Source organism: Triticum aestivum, chromosome 1A (genome assembly GCF_018294505.1).
Source record: "Triticum aestivum cultivar Chinese Spring chromosome 1A, IWGSC CS RefSeq v2.1, whole genome shotgun sequence".
Classification (NCBI taxonomy): Eukaryota; Viridiplantae; Streptophyta; class Magnoliopsida; order Poales; family Poaceae; genus Triticum; species Triticum aestivum.
Genome location: NC_057794.1, coordinates 24011415 through 24021389, shown reverse-complemented (window position 1 = coordinate 24021389; position 9975 = coordinate 24011415). Strand labels below are relative to the sequence as shown.

The 9975-nt window shown below is 49.0% G+C and overlaps 1 pseudogene; it reads left to right on the top strand.

Moving 5' to 3' along the window:
• Positions 1-6829: 6829 nt before the first annotated feature.
• LOC123074163 (zinc finger protein ZAT12-like) lies at positions 6830-9578 on the top strand (annotated as a pseudogene).
• The last annotated feature ends 397 nt before the right edge of the window (positions 9579-9975 follow it).

Genomic DNA, 9975 nt, shown 5'->3' with positions numbered 1-9975 from the left:
ACACAGTAGCGTGCCTACTAACACTTTCTACTACTAATAGCAGTAGCACGGCTGCTCAGAGCGCGCCGCTGCTACACGTCCCGTGCTACTACTAATAACTAATATTTCCTGTATTTTTTCTGTGTATTGGCACTGTATTTGTACAAGTTTTGTACAATTGTCTCATCATATGATTTTATGATCATGATGAGTTATTATATCAGTGGGTGAAAGAGATGTGGATTAGATTTAAGTGGAGGCAATATGGTGCAGATCAAAAGTACTACTAATCCAAACTTTAATTTAATCCATGTTTATTTCACCCATTGATATATATAATAACTCATCATGCTCATATAACAACTCAGCATCATCATCATAATAATAACTCATCATCGTTATCATAATAAAAAGTCATACTCATCATCATCATCATATATAGTCATCTAACAACTTCTACTCGTTATCATAATAACAAGTCATACTCATCATCATCATATATAGTCATCTAACAACTTCTACTGTTATCATAATAACAAGTCATAGTCATCATCATCATAGTCATAACCAACCCTAATTAATTGTTCTTAGCACATGATCATGAGTATTAGCTAGGATCTGCTACCCCATTCTAAGGTAAAATAGCATAAAACAACATAGCCCCTCACTCTTCATTACGGAGAATGGAGATTATTCTGTCTCCAATTCGTGGGCATCGCACAATGTTGCTTCCAAGTAGCTCCCGACGATCATTCATAACTTTTTTCCATTCTTTGATTGTGAGGTCTTCATCTGTTCGAGAAATCTTGTAAGAACAGCGGTGACCCATAGGCGGACTTGGTTGTAGGCTAACAACATCCATGTGACCTTTCATATGCACCAGATGAGGCACACAATCCTTTGGGATTTTCTTATTGAAAGTCTCAACATCAATAATAAAGGAGACAAGATGATCTTTCTCGTCGTAAGTTAGTTCAGAGCCATCAGTGTAGTAGGATTTGTCTACTACTTTCCAAACATTTTTTGAAGAATGGAAATAAGTTGTCAACTATTTTTAGAAAAACAATATAAATTACTTAATAAACATGTTTTAGAAACTCACATAGAGGTAGACGTGGAAGCGTATGAATATCGACTCAAATGTCGATATTAGCTTCCTCGATATTATCTTCGTCGACATAATCTTCGTTGATGTCATTTTCTAGATCACCCACATCGAAGGTGACATGCATACCCTCCTGAAAACCATACGCCTTGCATAGTGCTGCCCAATTCGAGCAACCAAAATGGGAGTAGGTCACCGTATTGTATAACTTTACGTCAAAAGCATAACCATGATTGGTCCCGAGGTTAACTCTCTTTGTCTCCATATTCTCGCGATCTTCAAAATCCAGTTTCTCCAAGACATAACGTCATGCATAGCAGGGGATGCACTATTTGAATTGTAGAAAACGAAAATTACATGTTGAAGAAGCAGAAGTCATGATTAATTACCGAAAAAGACTTGTCGGCGTTGCATGCCGTGTAAACATCGAATGCCTCATTAAGCTTAATAATGAAGCGCCGACCGTCTTCCAGGTGAGGCCAGTCGCACAGACCTCGGTCGTCGCTGCAATACTCGCACTCAGGGATGCTATCGTCATCAGACATTTCCTATGTTCATAATTCAAAGATTAAACTTCTAAAATTCAATATATGTACTACAAAACTAAATTAGATCATTATTATTCATCATAGGTTGACTATCGGTCTTCGCCCACCGTTACTAATACGGGTAGCCCCAGCCGGTGGCGATGGGACCACTTAGCAGTAGCGCTGCCTCGCTGCCCCGCGCTGCTGCTACTTCACTACCTGTAGCACTGGTTGCTGCTTCGCGCTACCACTAAATAGCAGTAGCGCTGGCAAATAATCCCGCGCTACTGGTAATATTCTATCTATAAGCTTTCTCCTAGTAGTGCAAGGTTACACGTGTTCACCAATATGTGCCCACGTATGGCCTTACAATACCTAAAGCTTTAAAAAAAGTTTATATAGAGGGTGCAAAATTTAATGAGCACCCTCCAATCTTGAATAATACTTGAAAACTTAAACATCGTGAATTAGTTGGGAGTAGTTTCAAAGTTTAGTATGGGATATGAAACCATAAACCCTAATTATCCTGGTTTAGGTAGTTGCGTAGTAAATAAAGAAAGCTGGTATCCGAGCGGCAATGGTGCTCACGGGCTCGCCTGCTCACGCTAGGTGTGCCAATGCAACACGGTCGGGTGGAAGCAGGGATTCAATGCGACCGGTGGCCCAAGACATACATACGTATGGTGGAACAGTCGTATACGATGAACGCGCTGGCAGATAAAACGATTTGGTCATGGCATGAGCTACCTGTTCCATTTGAACATAACGCGCATGATGGTACACACCTTTTGCCCGGTGTTTGCGGACCGGCACGTAGATGGTGGTCTGGTTGGCTGACATGGATATGTGGCGCCTCGGATCCTTGTCCGCATCCCTCCTCCACATACCGCACGACCCGAGCGCGACCACATACGAGGAAAGAAAAAGAAACGCTTATCGCTTGGATCGCACCTCGCACCACGCCCACCCCCCGCTCCCCTCCCCCGACCAAACTGGAAAACAGAGCAATGGCGACGGTGGATGCTGGAGCCTGTGGCTTTCAGTTTTTGTCAGATCCCGTCGATAGGTACCTTCATTATTTTATGATTTGCGCCTCCTATTACTGTCCACTTTCGTTCTGACTGATAGATTCATGCTGTCGCCGCTCCTCTTCAAGGTTTCCCTTGCCGGATCTTGGCGGCGGTGAGGCTGTACTTGACGCTGCAACCACCGAAACGCTCGTCTGCATAGCCGCCCATTCGAGCTGATGTAGGCGACGCGATGATGACGGTACAGCTAGATGTGAGCAGCAGCTGCGAAGGCCTAAGCTTGTCGGCGCCAACACACTTGCCCGACATACAAAAAGGGATGGCGTTCGCTGCCATAGATCACTCGTCGTGGAACTTAAGCGTTCGCCCTGCATCTTCTCAAATCACGGCTTCTTCCTCGGCGACACCGTGTTGAGATCCATCTTCATGATCTTCACCCCCGTCATAATAGTGAGAGCCACTTCTTTCGTCTTGGTCTTGGCATTGGCGGCCTCGATCTCTAGCATCTTGACTTTCTTCTCCGCCTCCATCTCAAGCATCCTCGCTTGCTTCTGCGCGTTCATCTCAAGCCTCCTCCTTTGGATCTCCATGAAGGCGTTCATTTGCTCTTCCTTGTCTTGCCAACACTTCTCCTCCCTTGAGTCCTTTTTGTCATCATGCCCTCCACGGTTGCGAGCAAGGTGATCGATGACGCATACCGCATGTCCTCCTTCTCGGAGTTGGTCTTCCCCCGCGGCCATGGCTTCTCACCATCCCCAACCTCCTCCACCGCTTTCTTCCCTCCCCCCCCCCACATGCGCCATGAGGGCGGCATATTGCGTCTTGAACTTCTCCTCGGGACTTGCCTTCATATTGGACCTTGAATGCCTCGAAAGCTTGGAATGCCTACAAATAAATTACATGCAAGCATATGGGCAAATGGATATGCAAATAGACATGCAAGCATAAACAAAACGAAAACAAAGAGGAGCGTATGCATGCATACCATGTCTTGCATGCCAATGCCGCTCACGGGGCCCCCTTGATGCTCGCAAGAGTGGCACAAACACTTGTTGCACTCTTGTTGGATCACCTTCCATCACTTTGAAATGGACACCCACCCGCGCGTGCTTTGCATTTGGTACGACGCAAACTTCTTGCGTTCATGAAAATCACGATGGACACGAGTCGAAAAGGTTGATGTCTTTTGTTCGGCGCCGACCTTGGGGTCTTGCCCAATGTCCCTCCAACACTCACAAAGGTGCTTGTCCTCGGCCGCCGTGTATGCCTTTGTCCGCTTGCCCTTGCGCTTCAGCTTTTCCCCGGCGTCTTGGTTGGTGATCTCGTCCTCGAACAAAGGCTCCCCGTCGATGTCGATGTCCAACTCATCCTCTTCCTCGAGGCCGTAGTCCTCCAGAAACTCGTGGTCGAGCGAGAAGCCGTCCAGGTCCAGGCCGACCTGATCTTGCATGAAGGCGTTGTGCATGCCAGCTTGATCATAGGTCGCTGGCATGAACGGCCCTTGGTTGTCCTGGCTTTGGGTCTCATCGGGGTCGTAGCCAGCCGCGGTGGCACCGCCAGCGCCGCCAGAGGCCGCCGCACCACCCTCGAAGATAATGCTCTCCATGAAACGGTTGGCATTCTCATCGACGGCGGCCGCCGGCATTCTGTCGAATAGGTTGCGAGCGCCGAGGAGCACATCGGCTAGCATCTCCCGTGCATGTTTCCTCGCCCCTCCAGATGACAAGGCACCGGCCACCAGCGTGGCGTTGAGGTCGATGGGAGCAGGCGCGGGCGTGGAAGGCGCCATCATGCTCACTTCCGATGAGCATTGCGCGGAGAGTCAAGAGGCTTGCTGGTATACGTGAAATCCGGGAATCGGGTGAGTCACCGACGTGCGGGACGACTTTGGCAGCACCATCCGAGGAAACGCGGACGAGTCGGTGCTAGCCGTAGCCACGGCGGCGTTGACGAGTCCGTGCCGGCAAGGGTTTAACCGTAGGTAGAGCAGCGCCTCCCTCGTTGCCGCCGCGACGCGGCCGCTGCTTCATCCCTTGCGTCCACCACGTGCCTCCGGCCCTTCTTCTTCGTCGACTCCGCGACCCGCTCCTCGGGCGTCAGCTGCTTCTTCTTCTTGGACCTTTTTGTACTTTGAGTCTTGTAACACAAAATCTATCCTCTTCTTAATTAATATATAAGGCAAATCTATTTCATCTGCCTCCTGCCGGCACTGGCGCCAATCTACCCTTGTATCTTGTGGTCTTAGGATCATGGAGGCCTGGTGGATTCCAGCCTTTACCGGCGGGAGGGCTCCATTTTTTGATGGTTTTTTTGTTTTACTATAGGATTTATGTCCTGCTCAGAGGTGCAATGCGGTGGCGGTTCTCTATAGATGAAATAAAGTCTTCCCTGTCTAGACCACATCCCGGTGATGTTTCTAGCATTGTTGAGGGCGTGTGGAGGTTTTTCTCCAGTGGATCTCATGGGATTCATTCGGCGTTTGTCCTTGATGGAACCACGTGAATTCGGTCTTCGTTCACTTGTGTTTGTGTGTCTACAGGTTGGGTCCTTTCGATCTATGTTTCTCTTCATCGGCGACGGTTGCTGTTCTAGTATGCTAGTCCTGTTGGGCCTTAGCACGACGACTTCCCGACTGTTTACTACAACAAAGTTTTCCCGGCTTTGATGAGGGAGGGGCGATGACGGCGGCGCGCCTTTAGATCGCTCCAGTGCTTGTAATCGTCGCTTGGTGGTCTACGGCCATGGATGTATTTTTTACTTCTAGTGTTCTTTGTACTATCTTGATAGTTGATGAATAAATTGGAAGTTTCACTCGCAAAAAAATAAAAATAAAAAACTGGCAGAGTCCTTCTCTTCATACTGCCAGCCAGCGTTGTTAGTGATGGTTAGTGTGAGCGCATCACAAGCTATGTATTAGATTCAAGACACTATTTCATGTGGCTACTTGGGACGGCCATGAGGCGTTTCATGCACGAGCTCATAATTCATCAAGCATAATTGCCTTACGGTAGACAATTAACTATTTCAAGTATTACATACATAGGTACGTAGTTCGGTGAAATTAAACCTACGTTTCGAAATTTGATGATTGGATTCGGTGATGGTGGCACTTGCTCCCTTCCCAAATGTGTTGCCGTTGAAGAACTATAGTCTTTTTACTGTCATGAGATGGTTGGTGCGGATATCGCCATTGATGCAGTTTGTTGATCATGGATTTGATCGCTTTGGGGTTTTTTTCTTTTCCTCTCTGGGCATAGTTTTGGTCTTAGACGACTTTACGGGTGTTTGTGTGGGTGTGTGTGCCCGCGCGTTGCTGATAGGTGTGTGCATTCTACCTATGCAGAGGTCAAGCGTATGCTCATTGTGTTGTATCTACTTGATTCTTCATTTTGATTCAATAAAATCTATCCTCTTGTTAAAAATAAAAGTGTGTAGTCCGATGGCCCAGCAAGTTCCAGGGAAAATGAGAACCCTCAATGGCACAAAGTCTTATCTACTCCATCCGTTCCTAAATATTTGTCTTTCTAGAGATTTCAACAAGTGACTACATACGGGGCAAAATGAATGAATCTACACCCTAAAATAAGTCTACATACATCCGTATGTTGTGTCCATTTGAAATGCCTAGAAAGACAAACATTTCAGAACGGAGGGAGTATCTTCCATTTTCTGGAACTGGTGTCTATCAAAATTCATATTGGATACTGGAATACTGGATACATTTCTCAGTTTAATTTTCCCCGAGACGTAACATGTTTCAAGAAGAGAAAACAGTTCGGCCCAGAATCTAATGGGACGCCTGTCGTGCATCATCATGCACGATCTGCTGCTGCTAAGCTGCTGCATATGTATCCACTAGCTAGCTCGAGAGAAAAGAAGAGATGCATCATGCATGGTTCCATGGCGCCCCGTACGTACGTGCGACCGTTTCTTGGTCTCTTCGCAGGGTTAACTTGTGATGTTATAAGATTCACTGCCGCCTAGCTACGGGCCAACTACTTTATAGCATATAGATTATACGAGTCTGCCGCCTAGCTACTGGCTGATAACTTTATAGCTTATATACATCCGTTGCCTATAAATAAAGATGCAGTTTGCTGCGCTTCTTCTTCATCCATCTGCCCGTTACCAATCTCAGCTTCTTCTTCCTTTTGTCCATCTCAACTTCTTCTTCATTGGTTAGTCATCAAATGATGAAGAGATTTGAGTTTGAGCGGGAGATGGCGCGTGTGCTACTGCACGTGTCACGGGAGCAACCGATTCCCAAGCCGGCGGCCGGCCGCGGTGACAACACGCCCGAGCGGGCGTTCGTGTGCAAGACGTGCGACCGCGTGTTCTGTTAGCACTAATCTTGTCATGATGTACCAGCATGCATGTTGCATAGGTTAGAGAGTAGCTAGTCTGCTGATGCTTCAGCGGAGCTTCAATGAAGATGTGTGGAGAAGGCGAGATGCCAGACGGCCGTGAGATACCGCGAGTCCGGCGAGATGCCGATGGCGGCGTGACACCGCGGTGCCGCGCGAGGCGGCAAGGTCGTGTGATACGGCACACACGTAGATGGCTGAAGCAGGACTGGCCGGCTGGACGGTGAGTTAGTTTGCATGAATGGAGTCGTCGTTAGCTGCATGTATGGGTTGGTTAGTGGGCTAGCTAAAAGGTCGGTCATGTAGCCATGCATGCGTTGAGTCTGTTTGTGCATGACCGAGTGTAGGTTAGTTAGCAGGTGATGCATATCCTGGAGAGATTCTAGGAGGAGATGGTGTTATGCCGACGTGTGTAGGATAGTGGCCGAATGCGTCGGTCAGCCTAGTGTGTGCGTGCGTGAGTTAGTGGCTGGGTGTGAAGTCATTTGTACTGCCTATTTAAGTTCAACAATTGAATGAGAATGAAGAGGCTGTGAGGGCACAAGTGGCAAGATGTAGCACTAGTGTTCACCAAGGAGCAGACCCTCTTGGCAAAGCAGCGGCTGTCTTCTCTTTGGTGTATGCGTGTGTGTGTGTGTGGAGTTTCACCATGACCGTGTAGTGTGTGTTCTTGAGAGAAACAAAGAGAGATGGAGATTGAGTTGTGAGAGGCAGCTCAAGGTAGAAGAAGAAGTGGCGCTGCGAGGTGAGGCGGCGCTAACAATTGGTATCAGAGCCTTGTTGATCTATGGCGGCGACGACGGTGCCGGCGGCTATGGTGGCCGGCGTGGCGCTGGGCGCGAGGTGATGGCTGGCAGCGGCACGATGCCGCGGGCGGCCGATTGCGGTGCGATGCCGCGAGATGAAGGTGGTGCGATGATCGGCGTCGCGAGGACGTCATCCACGACAAGATGGTCCGTGGTGACCGGCGCTGCGACGGCGTCGGTTGTGGCGCGACGGACTTCATGCGAGATGGAGGCCGACGGCGCAAGAAGGAGGATGGTGGCCATGCGGTGCCGCTATGTGAAGATGGCGGTGCGAAGCTGCCACAAGAAGAGTCGGCGTGATGCCGACGACGGTGGTGTGATGCCATCGTCATCATGGAAAGTTGGTGTGAAGCCAACAAAAGTTGCGGTGCGATGCCGCTTGGCGAAGACGGCGTGGTGATCGGCGCTGCGACAGCGTCGTCCACGTCGAGAGGAGGCCGCCACGAGCGGCAAGTCGGCATGGTGACGGACGCTGTGATGGGGTCGTCCACGACAAGATGGTGCATGGTGGTTGGCGCTGCGACGGCGTCGTGCACGGCAAGGTGTTGCGGGCGATCCGCGAGAGGAACTGGCGGTTTAGCATGACAAGATTAGGGAGGTGATTGTTAGCACTAATCTTGTCATGATGTACCAGCATGCATGTTGCATAGGTTAGAGAGTAGCTAGTCTGCTGATGCTTCAGCGGAGCTTCAATGAAGATGTGTGGAGAAGGCGAGATGCCAGACGGCCGTGAGATACCGCGAGTCCGGCGAGATGCCGATGGCGGCGTGACACCGCGGTGCCGCGCGAGGCGGCAAGGTCGTGTGATACGGCACACACGTAGATGACTGAAGCAGGACTGGCCGGCTGGACGGTGAGTTAGTTTGCATGAATGGAGTCGTCGTTAGCTGCATGTATGGGTTGGTTAGTGGGCTAGCTAAAAGGTCGGTCATGTAGCCATGCATGCGTTGAGTCTGTTTGTGCATGACCGAGTGTAGGTTAGTTAGCAGGTGATGCATATCCTGGAGAGATTCTAGGAGGAGATGGTGTTATGCCGACGTGTGTAGGATAGTGGCCGAATGCGTCGGTCAGCCTAGTGTGTGCGTGCGTGAGTTAGTGGCTGGGTGTGAAGTCATTTGTACTGCCTATTTAAGTTCAACAATTGAATGAGAATGAAGAGGCTGTGAGGGCACAAGTGGCAAGATGTAGCACTAGTGTTCACCAAGGAGCAGACCCTCTTGGCAAAGCAGCGGCTGTCTTCTCTTTGGTGTATGCGTGTGTGTGTGTGTGGAGTTTCACCATGACCGTGTAGTGTGTGTTCTTGAGAGAAACAAAGAGAGATGGAGATTGAGTTGTGAGAGGCAGCTCAAGGTAGAAGAAGAAGTGGCACTGCGAGGTGAGGCGGCGCCAACATGTTCCCGTCGTTCCAGGCGCTGGGCGGCCACCGCGCCAGCCACAAGAAGCCTCGGCTGGACGGCGACGGCGACCTCAAGCCCAAGATGCATGGCTGCTCCGTCTGCAGCCTCGAGTTCGCCGTCGGCCAGGCGCTTGGTGGCCACATGAGGCGTCACCGTGCCATGCTTGCAGGAGGCCGTGGCGTCGCGACGTCACCGCCAGCAACAACTATCAACAAGCCCGTCGTCGGTAGCAAGCGCGTGCTCTGGCTCGACCTGAACCACCCTCCATGCGATGATGGCGGGAGCATCGAGGCTGATCACAGCGAGTGCGGCCATGACACCGCCACCGCCGGGTACACGTTCCACCAGTTCCTGGATACCGGCATTTCTTAGACTTATACAGATTTTCATTTTTTTCACAATAAACTCAATGTAACAGAATGGAATTTATATTGAGCTTGTGGTTAATAACTTGGTGCTCCATGTAATGTTGCATCTTCTATTATGTTTCTGTTCTTCCACAAATACTAGTTTGAAATATGTATTAAATCTAGCCAGTGCTCTGTTTGTAAAAGAAAAAAATTACGCTTTAAGTCTTTTGGGTCATTTATTTTACCCCGACTAGTAAATTGAAGAAATATGCAAAAACTTATTGCATGTGTTTTACTGATATTCGAAGAAATTCACCGGTATCTAACTTGTCTAATTCACCTGTAAACCCCAAATGAATTCCTGTCTTTAGTGAACCCCTTTGAAAGGAAAATCTAAAAAATAAATTAACATCGACATG